Consider the following 16,441-nt stretch of genomic DNA (forward strand, 5'->3'; position numbering starts at 1 on the left):
CCTTTACAGTGGAGGAAGATCACAAGTGGAAGCAGTTATCTATAAATTAAAACATAAAATAGATGTTTTGTCTTCAAAAACTTGGAAGACTTAATTTTCCTCCAGTCCTACGTCTAATTTTTTATAATTAATTAATTAATTAATTTAGAGATAGGATCTCACTCTGTCACCCAGGCTGGAGCACAGTTGTGCAATCATAGCTCACTGCAACCTCAAATACTAGAGCTCTTCAGCCTCTGGAGTAGCAGCTGGAACCACAGGTTCACGCCACCACACCCGGTTAACCATGTTTAATTTTAAACAGTTCAAAAAGCCATATTTTAATTTGTAATGTCAAATAATTTATGTGGTGATATACACTGTTGTTTTGCTTTATATATCTAGAGAGTTTATTCAATTTGTCTTTTACAGATATAAAGACAGAATCATGTAGGTGTTATAAAATTATGCTACAAATGACGAAAATAGCACATATTAATGGGATTTGGAAGTTGGAAATAGTGTTTTCTGTGCACCATAATCTGTTCATTTAGAACATATAAATATGCAGTACTTTTAAGAATATACCCTCCTGTGTCCCTTATAAAATTTCTCTTTTCACAAGTTAGTATATTTTGAAAAAAGTTTATGACTAATATGATATTTCTCAAAACTTCCAAGAATATAAAGCAGAGAAAACAGTTAAATAAAGTATATTTTCTGGTGAGAAGAGGTAAAAAGCAAGTCAATGTATTTTCTCAATGCTGGCTTATATGACAAATACTAGCATAATGACAGAAAAAAATTGTCATAAAAGGAAACTGATTGAAGGTATGTTCAAATACATTACTAAAGTTTATGATTTGTTGAGTATTAGATATTTACAAAATATAATTTTAGAATTTGGCTTATGTTGATTTCCATAACTTCATATATTGAACAAAGCTCCATTGGAAAACTATTAAAATGGCCATTGCTATTACATACATTTTTGCTCTTGCTGAATTCTGTTTGGTTATGCCAATGTTCACGGCAATAAGTGACATGGACTTGTGTCCTCTTTTCTGGTTAAAACAGAGGGTAAGCAAAACCGCTTTCAGTATGTTAAATCCAACAGTAAATCTTGGAGCCTGAAACAGAGAAAAATGCAATCTTTTTATGTAGTGGCTTTATGAAAAATCAATTACTGATCTCCAAAGTAATTGATTCATATCACTTTTTCTCTATAAATCCAGACTGTGGATGGTAATTATTTTTAAATTTTTCAAACATTTTCTCATATACAGCAGCACAAAAGACAACTACCTTGAAAATTAAAGTCTGCAAAATGTTGGCAAGGGCAAAGAAGACTGTGCACCACTTATTTCTGACAAGAAAAATGATTCTAATGTCCCTAACATACCACCTTTCTCCTTTCTATAGAATGCATCAATCTATGAATGTCACTTTTGCGGCAGTCATGATTTGTATTCTTCCTGGCAGCTCTCCTACTTTACAGGCCCTAAAGTAAGTTTGGTTATAGCCTACAATTGCAGGAGAGCAAAAATCCATTTCCTGTATCCATTTCCGTGGCTCACACCCATTCGATGTTATTGTCTTTCTGACTTGCCACCAAAGTTATTGATGATGTTACAAAATGGACAGACTGAGAATTAGACGCTTTTCACAAGATCTGATAATTAAGTAATAATAAGGAACCAAATCTGTAAAAGCAAAGCAAAAATATTTTACAATACAGGCCCCAAAGACAAAAGAAATCCTTATCATTTTCTGTTATAAAACAGACCTATAATTTGCAAATAATGCTAGTGAAGGTGCTTTAATCTTTTATTATATCTGTTTATGGCTTTTATCCTAAATTAATTCATGCTTTTTAAAGTAATATGTAAATGTGAAATTACACAAGTGCAATCTAATTTTAATGCTAATTAATCTTCTATCCAACACATTCTTATTTACTAGCTAGTTAAATTTGCTACAAACTTAGGATAACAAATAACGGGATCATTAAATAGTTTATTTTGGAAATTTTGATCTTTTCAAGTATCTCTCTTTTCTACCACACTCACAAGATACAATTTTTTTCCTGAAGTAGAATAACTGTGCTTCCAATAAGGAAAATATTTGAGCATTAAATAAATATTTCTAAAAGATATATTATGATAGGCAACATTAATAGATAGACAATTAAGGTCAATTAATATTGTAATGATATTGGAAATAATTTTTCAGCAGGTACTTTGTTTACTCAACATGGGATCACAATAGCGTATCAACTGTGAGCGGGAGAAAGGCAATAGGTGCTTAACTGGAGAGATGTGCTAAAACATGGATTCGGTGCATAAACAAAAACAAGGATTTAATTTCTGGTTAAGATGAAAAATATGAGAACTAGACAATGGGCAAAAATTAATGCATATATTATTCAATTTTAAGAATTGCTATAAAATAGTATAATCAGAAAACATGGCATTGGTGAAATAGACATACTGATGAATAGGACAGAACAGAGACTGCAGAAAGAAAAGACCTACATGAGTAGAGTCAATTGATTTCAACACATATATGGAGAAAACTCAATGAAGAACGAATTCTTTCAAGAAGTGGTGCTGGGACATTTGAACATCTTATGCAAAGAAGAAAAAAAAAAAAGAATCTAGACCAGACCTTACACCTTTCACAAAAACTAATCCAAAATGAATTTAAGACATAATATAAGATAAAAAGGATAAAACCTCAGGAAGAGGACACAGAATAAAATTTATATGACTTTAAGCATGTTGATGAGATTTTAGATAAAACTTAAAAGCACAATCTGTGAAAGAAAAAGTAATAATTTGGCTTATTGAAATTAAAAACTTATCTGCAAAAGGCACTGTAAAGATAAAAAGGAGGAAATATTTGACATTTCTGATAAAGGGCTTCTTATCTAGAATACAAAAAAAAAAAAAAAAAACCCTTAAGTTAACAATGTAAAAATGTGCAAAAAAATAAAATCTGAACAGACACCTTATCAAAGAAGACATAAAAATGATAAGTAAATACATGAAAAGATAATCAATATCATTTGTCATTAGGGAAATGCAAATTAAAACAACTAAGAGACACCACTACATGTCTATGAGTGGCTAAAACCCAAAACCTGACGATTCAATAGCTGGTAAGGGTGGGAGCAATAGGAACTCTCATTCATTGCTGGTTGGAATTAAAAATAGTGAGACCATTTGAGAAGACAGTTTGCCAGTTGCACATGAAGCTAAACATAGATTTAGCATACTCAACAACGGCATTCTTTTTTTTTTTTTTTTTTTTTTTTGACGGAGTCTCGTTCTGTCGCCCAGGCTGGAGTGCAGTGGCACAATCTCGGCTCACTGCAAGCTGCGCCTCCCGGGTTCAAGCCATTCTCCTGCCTCAGCCTCCCGAGTAGCTGGGACTACAGGGGCCCGCCACCATGCCTGGCTAATTTTTTTGTATTTTTAGTAGAGACGGGGTTTCATCGTGTTAGCCAGGATGGTCTCGATCTCCTGACCTCGTGATCCGCCTGCCTTGGCCTCCCAAAGTGCTGGGATTACAGACGTGAGCCACCGCATCCGGCCCAACAATGGCATTCTTAAGCATTTAGCCAACTGATTTGAAAACTGAGTTTTATACTAAAACCTACACACTGAAGTTTATAGAAGTTTTCTTCTTCATAATTTTCAAAAACTGAAAACAGCAAAGATATTTAATAGGTGAGAAGACAAACTGTGGTACATCCATAGAATAAAATATAACTTAGCAATTAAAAGGAATGGGCTGGGGCTATCAACCTAAACAACTTGGATGAATCTTGAATGGATATTATTAGTGAAAAAAGTAAGTCTGTAAAGGCAACATACTCTATAATTCCATTCATATGACATTCTAGAAAAAGCTAAACTATTTATGGAAACAGAACAAAGATTGCCAGTAATCTTGTGAGATAAAGGAGAGTTGAATATATGGAGCACAGGGAATTTTATAAGGCTATGAAAGTATTCTGTTTGATACTGTATTGGTTAAGATGGATAGTGATAACAGTGGATACACAACACTGTGTATTTGTCAGAACACATAGAGCCTTAAAACACAAAGAGTGAATGTTATGTATGCAAATTTTAAAACATCAGTTAAGAGATGTGGGGACTCTAGAATGTCGACTGTGATGAAAAATTTTACTACGGATGTATAACATAACATAATTGATGATGATGGGTGAGAAAAGAGCTGACCTAAGTAATTTTGGAAATGAATGGGGTATGTAAAAATAAAGACAAAAGGAAGTGTATCTGGGTACTGCATGCTAGTAGTTAAAAGTATTTTCCATTGGAGTAAAGTATAACAATTCCAAAACCACGCTAATGAATGCTGAGCTTTAGCAGCTAAGTGTGTGGTTGGGTTACAGTGAGAGCCAGGTTTTTCACTCTTAGATTGGTAATTTATAGATAAGCAAGAAGAGAAGTCTGGAATGATACATATATTAATGGATTAGAATTGGAGTCATCAGTATAAACTCATATTTACTTTAACATAAATACGTTAATAGTCAGTTTGGGCTGCTATAACAGAATATCATGGATTGAGTGTCCAAAACAAACATTTGTTTCTCACAGATCTGGAGGCTGGAAGTTCAATATCAAGATGCCATTATAGTCAACTTCTTGGTGAGGGTCCTCCTCCTGGTTACAAACAGCTGCCTCCTCCCTGTGCCTTCACTTGACAAAGAGAGAAAGTTCTGTCCTTTCATCTCCCTATAGGTCCACTAATCTGATCATGGAGCCTCCATACTCATGATCTAATCTAACCCTAGTTTCTTCCCAAAAGCCCTACCTCCAAATACCATCACATTGGGAGTTAAGGTTTCAACATATGAATTTTGGGGGATGCAAGCATTTAATCCGGAGCACAGATGTACAAACACAGATGATATATAATCTATATATTATATGTAACCCACACATCATATGTACATACATGTCTAACATAAACACACATATACAATCTGTATATGTGTACATTATAAATGTTTATAAATGTGTTTAATCCACTTAATTTGTATACATACACATTATAAATATGTTTATAAGATATATACACATTTCCTGGCTGTATCAGCTGTAAGGTCCTAGAAGCAATGAGAACAAAGTAGCAACAAATACACACAACACTCATATTATGGTTTCCAACACTGTTCTCTTACAAAAAGAATCAGTGCTCCTTGGAAAAATGGATGATTCTAAGACTAGGACAGGAAATATACAAGATGAGTATGGAGCACATTTTTTACCAAATGTAAACAGGTGCTCAAAACAAAAAAAAAACTATTTAAAAAACAATGAGTATATGTCAAAAGAACATCATAGCTAAATGAAAGAGATCCCAATGGCCACAGGTAGAAGAATTTGAATAAGAAAAAAAGTCATAGTGTGATAACCCAAATTATAAAGTAAATATCCGAGAGTCCAAAGGATATAAAGAAACCATTTAATAAGGGAATAAAAAGTGACTAATTCTGTTGGAAGCAACTTTATCTCAGCTTATTTAACATAAAGAGAGCCAAGTCTCTTGGGATTAATGTTAAACTCCCTGTTAACTAGAAAAGGGCCTGGCAAACTAGCCTCTCCAGCCACCTGTTTTGTACACTTTAAAAGGTAGTTGGTTGCATTTTTAAATGGTTAAGGGCAAAACAATACCCTGTGGGATGTGGAATTTAAATTTGTGTCCAGTTTTATTGGGAAAAAAATACACAGATGGGGAACATATGCAAATCCCCTATGCAGAAAAAGTCAAATAATTTATGCAGATACTTCCCTTCAAGGGGGTAGAGTATAACTCTCCACTCCTTAAGGAGTGTGGGCTACACAAGTGACTTCCTTTAAAAAAAAAATACTGAATGAAAAGAGGAGCAAAGAGTAACTTTTCATTGAAGAAATGTGGCAAAAACTCCCTCAGCCACTGGATCAAGCTGAACATCATCACTGATAAGTCATGTGGATATGTACCCTTGTAATGTTGTGAGGAAATTACAATTTACCTCTGAGGTTTTCCTTCCCAAAATCCACAATCCCCCATCTAATCTTAGAAAAATATCAGACAAATATAAACAGAGGGACATTCTACATAAAAACTGGCTAGTATTTCTAAAAACACTTGTTGGAGCTCAGAAAATAATACTGCAAAATGAAAGTCTCAGAGGCAGCCTCAGAAGCAAGTTTCTCCCTAATCTTCTCCTGACCCCCACATTCTTTCCTGAGGCAAACTATAGAAACTAGAGTCTCTTTTCCCCAAGACAAGAGTCCATAACCCATTTCCCCAAAGCAAGCCAGAAACCCTAAAAATATTACTCTGACTTTGCCCCTCTTTTCTGCGTAAAAATTGACCATAAATAAATTATCTGACCTATCTCATTTGATTGTAGGTCATAAAACCCCAATTTCAGAGAGGGTCCTGCCTCATACCCAGCAGGAAGGAATGCTGCACAGAGAGGCAAAGAAGACTCTACACAGAGAAGCCTTGCTGTGCTTCCTCACTCAGTCTGTTAGCATTAGACCATATACTTTTTGTTCAATCATATTTCTACAGGTCCATTCATACTTTGTTGAACTTAAGCATAAAATGAGCATTTTCTGCTGTATCTTTGGATCTTCATTTTGAAGGCTCCCATGTCACGTAGAACTATGGTCAATTAAATTTGTTATACTTGTTTCTTGGTAACCTTTCTTTGTTATAGAGGTGTCGGCTGTGACCCTTATGACAGGGAGGAAAGGAATCAACCCCCTTTTACCCTGAGGCTGTCAGGCAATGGAAGCCTGAGAAACATTCACAGCTCAGAGGGGTCTAAGGAAACATAATGACTACAAATAATCTGGTATTATAGATAGAACTAAAATTTGGATGTTAGACAAAAATCTAAAGAAATCTAAGTAAAGTACTGACTTCAGTTCATAATATTGTATCACTGTTGACTTGTTAGTTGTGACTAATGTAACATAGGGAATGTAAGATATTAACAGTAGGGTAAACTAGATGTGGAATATTCTGGTTGTCTCTGTACTCTTCCAGAAACTTTTGTGTAAACGTAAAAATATTCTTAAATAATAGAGTTTATTTAAAAAGAGTGGTAATGTTGACTCAAATGTTTATGTTTGGAATTTTACCTGTGTGAAACATGGGTAAAAAAAATGATTAGTGGAAACTTGTGGCTGGGGAACCAGTTGTCTTTTTTGGAAGAGAGAAGAGAACAGTGAACGTTACAGACTGTTATCGAAAAGCATGTATTAGCTTTCATTTTTATTGTATTATTACCGCTATTTGATATCATCTCGGAATCCTGCATCTGTTAGTGAAATTGCAGGAATAAAATTTTATTATTTTACCCTGGTGTTAGAAGTTTTTATCTGTTGAATCTTTTAGCGGTGAATTCAGGTGTTATAATATACAAACATACTTTGATAGTATTGCACTAAAAATAAGAATACTAACCATCTGAAACTGTGGTGACTTTTGCCTAGTCAGATATGATTCGTGTGCACTCTGCTGTCCTCTGCTCCTAGCTTCCCTAATTGGATAGCAGCCTCTGGTATGCCACATGATACAATGTGCAGAAACCTAAAAGTGACTTTTTTTCATATTTGACCTTTTCATAGTAAACTGAAATAGTAGGAAATAATGTATTTTTGTTTACTGTAAGTTTGGTTTGAAGTTACAGTATTTATACTTGCAAACTATAGAATGTAAGCTGATGCTACTCTGTGGCCTATTTTTTACAGCCTTTATGTTAAAAATGTTTATTACAGTAGTGTTGCCCCCAAATTCATATCTATATGATACCTATTTATATGACCTTATTTGACAATAGAGTCTTTGCACATGGAATTATCAAGTTAAAATGAGGTCACACTGGATTGGCATAGGCTCTAAATCCAATCACTGGTCACTTCTTCTGTAAGTGACACAGATGCATGGAGTCATGGGAGAAGTCCACGTGAAGAAGCAGAGATCGGAATGATGTATTTACAAGCCAAGGAATGACAATTGCCAGCAGCCACCAGAAGCAAGAGGCAAGGAAGTGTTCTTCCCTAGAGCTTTGGGAGAGAGCATGCCCAGTCGACACCTCGATTTGGACTTTAGCCTCAAGAGTATGAGAACAGATTTATATTGTTTTAAGTCACCCAGTTTGTGGCAATTTGTTACAGAAGCCCTAAGAAACTAATAAATACATACTTTAAAAGTTTATAAAAAACAAAGAAAATGTGAAAGATATCACATGTGGCCCACAAAGCCTACAATACTTACTGAGTTATCCTTTAAGAAAAATGTGTCCACCTTTGCTTTAGAGCCTTGCCTTAACAATTTTAATGTTTGGATGTAGAGTAGCCTTGAATCGAGTGATAATTTGTCCCTATTGCTGAGGTTTGCAACTTCTCGAATCTTCCTTCAATGCCCCAGGTGATGAATTAGCACTCTCTGCTCTAGTTGGGTAAGTATCTCTCCTGACACCTTGTGAGATCTTTGCACTGCCTTACGGAGTCTTGCCTGACACACATATGGCTTAGCATTCAGCTGACTCAGTAGGGATCCCTGTGCATTTTTTCACCATTACATCTTTCTCTCCGGAGCTCTGCTTTGCAACTTATAGACACCTCAGCCTCCCTGAATTCTAATCTCCTCAACTGGGGGATCACCATGCAGATCACTGTGTTGTGTTGGGGATTCTCACCTCTGCTCCCTAACTCTGGAGTGTGTCATCCAGCAGGGTAAGAGAAGGCTTACAGAAGTCTTGTGCCGCTTGTTGTCCGAGGTCTGCAAATATTTTTCTCACATATTTTTTCCAGCATTCTAGTTGCAAATAGCAGAAATGTAAGTCCTGGCTCTGTTACTCTAACATGGTTAGAAATGGAAGCCCTTTATCTATTATTTTTATTCTTATAAATGTTGACCAGTACGTTTAAGTGTAATAAGAAGAATTAAGCATATGATTCACATCCTAAACCTAGAATGGTATAGGACTTCTTCCGTGTCTAATGCCAGAAGTGCCCATTTTTAATTATGTGGAAGTCATTCACAACCTGATCCCAAGTTCCTGTATAAGATAAAAGCTGACTTTCTAGGGAATGCCTTAAACCTGACTATTGAAACCAACTTTCATAACAGCTCACAGGTGCTAATGGCTAAGTCTTCCATCCACATACAAACTGATATGTAATATTTAAACTCAAAAATACTCGACCAACATTACGTTTTTGCTTGTTTGCTTCTTTGACACCTTAGGATATTTAAAAACAAAAATATCTTGTTTTCTACATGCTCAAATTGCTGATATTTGAACACAGTTCCAAATTAGCCTAATCAGTGGAGTGTATAAATGGATTTAGGGAGTTATGTGCAGTTATTCAGGTCCCCAAAACAAATTGATTATTAAAATACCAAAATCCTTTCATAATATTACTTTAGCTTCTGGAGGTCTTACTATACCAGTCTGCTTCTCTGTAGAACTATAAATGACTTCTTGCCATTCAAGGATGGAATTTAAAAATAAGCAATGTAATATTTACTAAATAAATAGAAAAGAGAAATCTAACAGTTCTTGAACTATGTTGCATAGCCTTGCATGAATGATTTGTATATAAGATATACAAAGTTTATATATATATATATCTTGTATATATAAGATATACAAAGCTTATCTTCACTACTATATTATCATCAATTATCAAGTTTCTCAGGGAAACACAATTTTATCCAATTTTTCTTCTAAAAATAAAGGTTTAAATTTTCTCATAGCATTATTTTATACTTTTTAAGACCCTGGAAAAATAAAAGCAGAAATATGTATTTTTATTTTAAGTTTTAAATGCATCTACAGTTAATCTTCAGTGTAGCTCCTTATCGTCTCTGCCCCTCTCCATCTCTCTCTCTAGCTCACTGTCTCTCCAGACACATGCTCCCAACACACACTGAAAACATTATGTCTCAAAGAAAGCAGATAAGAATAGCTAACATGTAATGACAAGTAACTATATACCAGAAAATGACTTAATTTCCTTACAAATCTCATTTTATTTAAGACTCAAATAATCATCACTCTTATTCCCATGGAAAAAGTAATTAAGCTTTGGGAAGTTTTCCATTTTAGTAAAGGCAAGCTGAATCAGCATTTGAAGACAGCTCCATATTCTCATACGCAATATTTTATTATATAACTGTTTGGAATTCAAGAAGAGTTTAGTGGCTAACATATTTGCTCTTCAAGACTGCAAGATGGTTCATCTGACATGTTTTTATTTTCATGCATTTAGGTTTCCCTATTTTCTTTTTTTTTTTTTTTTGTTAAGCTGTTGCATTCTATTAAACATCATACAGTTTTCTTTGTGGATAACCTGTTTCTGATTATATCCTTAGAACAAATTATTAAATTGTTAGAAATTGTGTAAGGAATTATGGCACAGTGCCATAGTGTCTTCCAGTTTCTAAATCCTTCTTAAGGGTGCATCTAACTGGAAATATTTTACTATGTTTAAAATGTGAGTCAGGGACAAACATGCATTCTATTAATAGCTTTTTGTGTTTTACTGTAAGCTTACTTTAAATTTTCATGTTATTAATTAAAATTGTGTATACCATTTAAAATTTAGGAAAGAGACTCCATGGCAGATATAATGATGCAGAATCTCCTTGGGTAGAACTTAAGTATCTAAGAAAAAATAAATTCCTGGGTAATTGTGATGTACACGAAAGTTGAAGATCTACTGATTCATGCTGATGCCCCAATGCCTTAATTGGACTCCATCCACTTTCAATAGATGTAAAACACAATGATTTGATATAACTTGCAAACACTTTCTGTATGCCTTGTATTCATCAGGGTGATTCTACTTATTTTCCAGTTCAAGCAAATGCTCCCTTGTCAATTTAGATACATTGAATTAACTTAAGCTCAATAATGACAGTAAGGTAATTACACAAACATCACAATTCCAACTAGTGCCAATGTGAACATACTGCAGTTGAAGATGTTTGCTATTAATCTTATACTTTTGTGAATGCTATATTATTTACCAATAACAACTGAAGAATAAAGCGAAGTCATAAAAAATAGAAAAATTGTTAGTAGTTCATACAACGATTCACGCTAAATAAAATATGAATTCCAAAGATTGCTTAGGACATTTTCAAACGAAAGCTAAGCAAAAGGATTATATATGTTCAAACCAGAATAGCTAGTGTTTACACAAGATGGGTATTTATTTTAAAAAACAATAGTATTAATAACATATATAAAACATACGATATTTATTTATGCAAACTGTATTACAGAATTGTGCAATCATCACCACAAATAATTTTAAAACATTTCCATTACCCCCAAAAAGAAGTCTTTTGCCCATCTGCAGTTATCATTCCCACCTCACCCTCAAACCGTGTATCTATGTTATGTCTTTATTGAATTGGCTTTTCAGAAAATTTCTTAAAAATGAAATCATAAAACATGTATTATTTTTTGTCTGGCTTATTTCACTATTTATGTTTTTTAGTTCAGCCATGTTGTAGCTTCTATTAATACTTCATTGTTTTTGTTGCTACATAGTATTCTATTATATGGATATATCACATTTTATTTATCTATCATCAGCTCAGGGGTATTTGGGTTGTTTATTAGAAGATAAAATAATTATTTCTGTAAAAATATTCTACCAAATTTAGCAAAAGACTACTAGATATAATTAAAGGTATCAAGATGGCAAGAATAAACCTCAATGCACAAAAATATATGTTTTTCCTATATAAAATTCATTAAAAATTAAAATTTAAGACAAAATATTACTTAATCTGGTATCAGAAAATGTTAAGTACTTGGGTTTAAATTTAACAAAATATGTCTAAACCTGTAAACTGTAATCTGCATAATCTTGCTGTGAGAAAGGGAGACGCCATGTTCATAGATCAAAAAAGTCAATATTGTTAGTGTCATTTTTCTTGAAATTGATCTACAGATTTAAGGCAATCACCATCAAAATCCCATTAGATTTTGTTTGTGGAAATTTAACCTTTGATTATAAATTTTTTAGCATATGTGAAAGACCTAGAATAATTTTGAAAATGAAGAAAACAGATACCTTAAAGTACCTGATTTCAAGGCTTACTGTGAAGATATACATAGTCATTTAATTTTCCACAAAAGTGGCTTTAATATTTCATGGAGATATTTTTTTAAAAGGAATTTTTTTGCCTTGTTTATTAACAAAGTATATTAGACTGCTTGATAGCCATATGAAAAATAAAAATTATAAAAATAAAAACTGGACCTTTATCTCACACCATACAAAGAAAAAATGGAATCAAAATTTATCATAGGCTTATTAATTTAGAAGCTTAAAATAAACAGCCTAAATTTAAAAATATTTATAGGAGAACACCTTTGTAGTTTTAGACTAGGCAAAAATATTGTGAATAAAGCACAATAGGATTAACTATGAAAAAATAAAATAAGTTGTATTTCATCAAAATTTTCTGTTCTTCAATAAACACCATTAAGAAAATGAAAAGGCACAAACTGATAGAATATGGTATACTGATATTTGACAATTATATTATATTGAGAATATATAAAGAACTCTAGTAAGTTAATTACAGAAAAAACAAATTAAGCAATGTGATTTGGTGTAAAAAGAAAAGATTTAAACAAACAAACAAAGACATAGAAATGGGCCGTGAGTCCATGGGAAGATGCTCAACACCACTAATCAGCAGATAATTCAAAATTAGAAGTATGATTGGATTCCACTAAATACCTCATGAAACATCAGACATTTTAAAGAACAAAATTCTAACACTGGCAAGGATATAATGAGAGGAAAACTTTCATACATTTCTGGTGAGATTGTAAAGTAATAAAACCATTTTGGAAAACTTTTCATGGCTTTCTTATTAAAGTTAACTAGAAAGTTACCATAGAATTAAGCAATTCCTTCACCAAGTATTTACTCAGAAGATATAACACATGTAGTCACAAAAGGGACTGACATATGAATATTTATAGCAGCAATTCATAATAGCAATATATTGACTATAACATCTATTAGTTGAATGCATAAACAAATTGTGCTATATGAACAAGTTTAAATTTTGTTTAGTAGTAAAATTAACAAAAAATACAAACAACAACATGGATTTATTTCTAAAATTATCATGCTGCACATAAGAAGCCACAGACAGAGAATACATACTTCATAATTCCATTTCTATTAATCTATAGAAAGGGCATCTATTCTGAAAAATGGGCATGGTGTCTTTCAACAAGACAGGGGTTGCCTGGGGTGGTTAGCTGTGAGAATTGAAGAAGAATTACTAGGGAATTTTTATTTGTGCTACAAATGTTCTGTATCTTGACTGTGGTGGTGCAAGTGGTGCAAGTATTTGCAAAACCTTTAACTGACCACAGACTTTTTAGAGCTGTAAATGTTTTTATTTTAAAACGCTTTCACTTAAAATGATTAGCTTTTATTGTACTGAATTTGATCACCATAATGTTCATTTAAAAAATTAAATTGAGAGATAAATCCAAAGCTCTTATGATGGTTCTATTATTAATTAATTATTATTAATTAATCAGGTAGCATTAATAAATTGCTTAACATTTTAGAATTTCCACAAATTAAAGAGAATAATTAAAACTAGGTAATATTAGCATGAAGGGTTGTTGAATTTTGTCAAAGGCCTTTTCTGCATCTATTGAGATAATCATGTGGTTTTTGTCTTTGGTTCTGTTTATATGCTGGATTATGTTTACAGATTTTCATATGTTGAACCAGCCTTGCATCCCAGGGATGAAGCCCACTTGATCATGGTGGATAAGCTTTTTGATGTGTTGCTGTATTTGGTTTGCCAGGATTTTATTGAGGATTTTTGCATCAATATTCATCAAGGATATTGGTCTAAAATTCTCTTTTTTTGTTGTGTCTCTGCCAGGCTTTGGTGTCAGGATGATGCTGGCCTCATAAAATGAGTTAGGTAGTATTCCCTCTTTTTCTGTTGTTTGGAATAGTTTCAGAAGGAATGGTACCAGCTCCTCCTTGTACCTCTGGTGGAAATCGGCTGTGAATCCACCTGGTCCTGGACTTTTTTTGGTTGGTAAGCTATTAATTACTGCCTCAATTTCAGAGCCTGTTATTGGTCTATTCAGAGATTCAACTTCTTCCTGGTTTAGTCTTGGGAGAGTGTATGTGTCAAGGAATTTATCCATTTCTTCTAGATTTTCTAGTTTATTTGCTTAGAGGTGTTTATAGTATTCTCTGATGGTAGTTTGTATTTCTGTGGGATCAGTGGTGATATCCCCTTTGTCATTTGAAATAGGAACACTTTTACACTGTTGGTGGGACTGTGAACTAGTTCAACCATTGTGGAAGTTGGTGTGGCGATTCCTCAGGGATCTAGAACTAGAAATACCATTTGCCCCAGCCATCCCATTACTGGGTATATACCCAAAGAACTATAAATCATGCTGCTATAAAGACACGTGCACACATATGTTTATTGCGGCACTATTCACCATAGCAAAGACTTGGAACCAACCCAAATGTCCAACAATGATAGACTGGATTAAGAAAATGTGGCACATATACACCATGGAATACTATGCAGCCATAAAAAAGGATGAGTTCATGTCCTTTGTAGGGACATGGATGAAGCTGGAAACCATCATTCTCAGCAAACTATCACAAGGACAAAAAACCAAGCACCGCATGTTCTCACTCATAGGTGGGAATTGAACAATGAGAACACATGAACACAGGAAGGGGAACATCACACACCAGGGACTGTTGTGGGGTGGGGGGAGGGGGGAGGGATAGCATTAGGAGATATACCTAATGCTAAATGATGAGTTAATGGGTGCAGCACACCAACCTGGCACATGCATACATATGTAACAAACCTGTACGTTGTGCACATGTACCCTAAAACTTAAAGTATAATAATAATAATAATAATAACAAACTAGGTAATATTTGAAATGTATGTCACTTCCAATTAGTACAACTATATGTCTTAAAATAGTGAAATAAATTAAGATAAAAAATACAATAATGGAAATGGTTGACTTTAATATTTTTAAAAGTATTCTATGTAAAAACAATTATGGGATAATTATTACCTCTTATTTGAGTTCTATGCTAAAATTGGGTGGGGTAAATCTTGTGTGCTTCAAAGCAATAATTTCAGAGATAATACATAAATTTTGCATAGAAGATCACTTTTGCTACTTGGAAATCCATGTAAATTGGGTAGAATAAGTAGTGTTTTTAGAAGAAAGTAAATGAACGATACATGTTTTCGTGAATTGGAGCTACGCTTATTTGATGATACAATGGTTACACCAGCTTTATGCAAAATATGAAGGACATGTTCTGGGTGTTCATTTCACTTACAGAAAATGTTTATTTCATTAATAAGAAGCTTAAATATAAACATGCAAATCATAAAATCTAGACTCATACTTTGAATTCAAAATTTATAGTCCTGCAGACATTTTGGTAATTGTATTAGTCTGTTTTCATGCTGCCAATAAATACATACCTGAGACTGGATAATTTACCAAAGAAAGAGGTTTAATTGGACTTACAGTTCCATATGGCTTGGGAGGCTACACAATCATGTTGGAAGACCAGAAGGAACAAGTCCTATCTTACATGGATGGCAGCAGGCAAAAAGAGAATGAGGACAATGCAAGAGCAGAAACACCTGACAAAACCATCAGATCTTGTGAGACTTATTCAGTATCACGACAACAGTATGGAGAAAACCTCCCTCATGATTCAATGATCCCATCAGGTCCCTCCCACAACATGTAGGAATTACGGGAGGACAAATAATATGATATTTGGGTGTGGACACAGCCAAACCATATCATTCCACCCATGGCACCTCCCAAATTTCATGTCCTCACATTTCAAAAACAATCATGCCTTCCCAACAGTCCCCCAAAGACTTAACTCATTTCAGCATTAACTCAAAAGTCCATAGTCTGAAGTCTCATCTGATATAAGGCAAGTTCTTTCCACCTATTGTTACTGGGGGGTCCTTGCTCCCAGAGCTTCCAAGATGGCAGCGGGCCGCTTCCAAGGTGGCAGCGGGCCGCTTCCAAGGTGGCAGCGGGCCGCTTCCAAGGTGGCAGCGGGCCGCTTCCAAGGTGGCAGCGGGCCGCTTCCAAGATGGTGGCAAGCCTCGTGTTCTCTGATCTGGGGTTCTTGGCCTCACGGATTCCAAAGACTGGAATCTTGGGTCATGCAGTGAGTGTTATAGCTCTATTAGAAGGCGTGAGTCATGGAAGAGAACTGTGGAACCCAGTGACTAGTGTTCAGCTCGATTAGGACGAACCCATGCACTTAGCTGTGCAGGAACAATGGCAATCCTCTAGCCCAATCAGGAGCGTCAATGGGCCCCTCGC

This window comes from Gorilla gorilla, chromosome 3, assembly GCF_029281585.2.
Source record: "Gorilla gorilla gorilla isolate KB3781 chromosome 3, NHGRI_mGorGor1-v2.1_pri, whole genome shotgun sequence".
Classification (NCBI taxonomy): domain Eukaryota; kingdom Metazoa; phylum Chordata; class Mammalia; order Primates; family Hominidae; genus Gorilla; species Gorilla gorilla.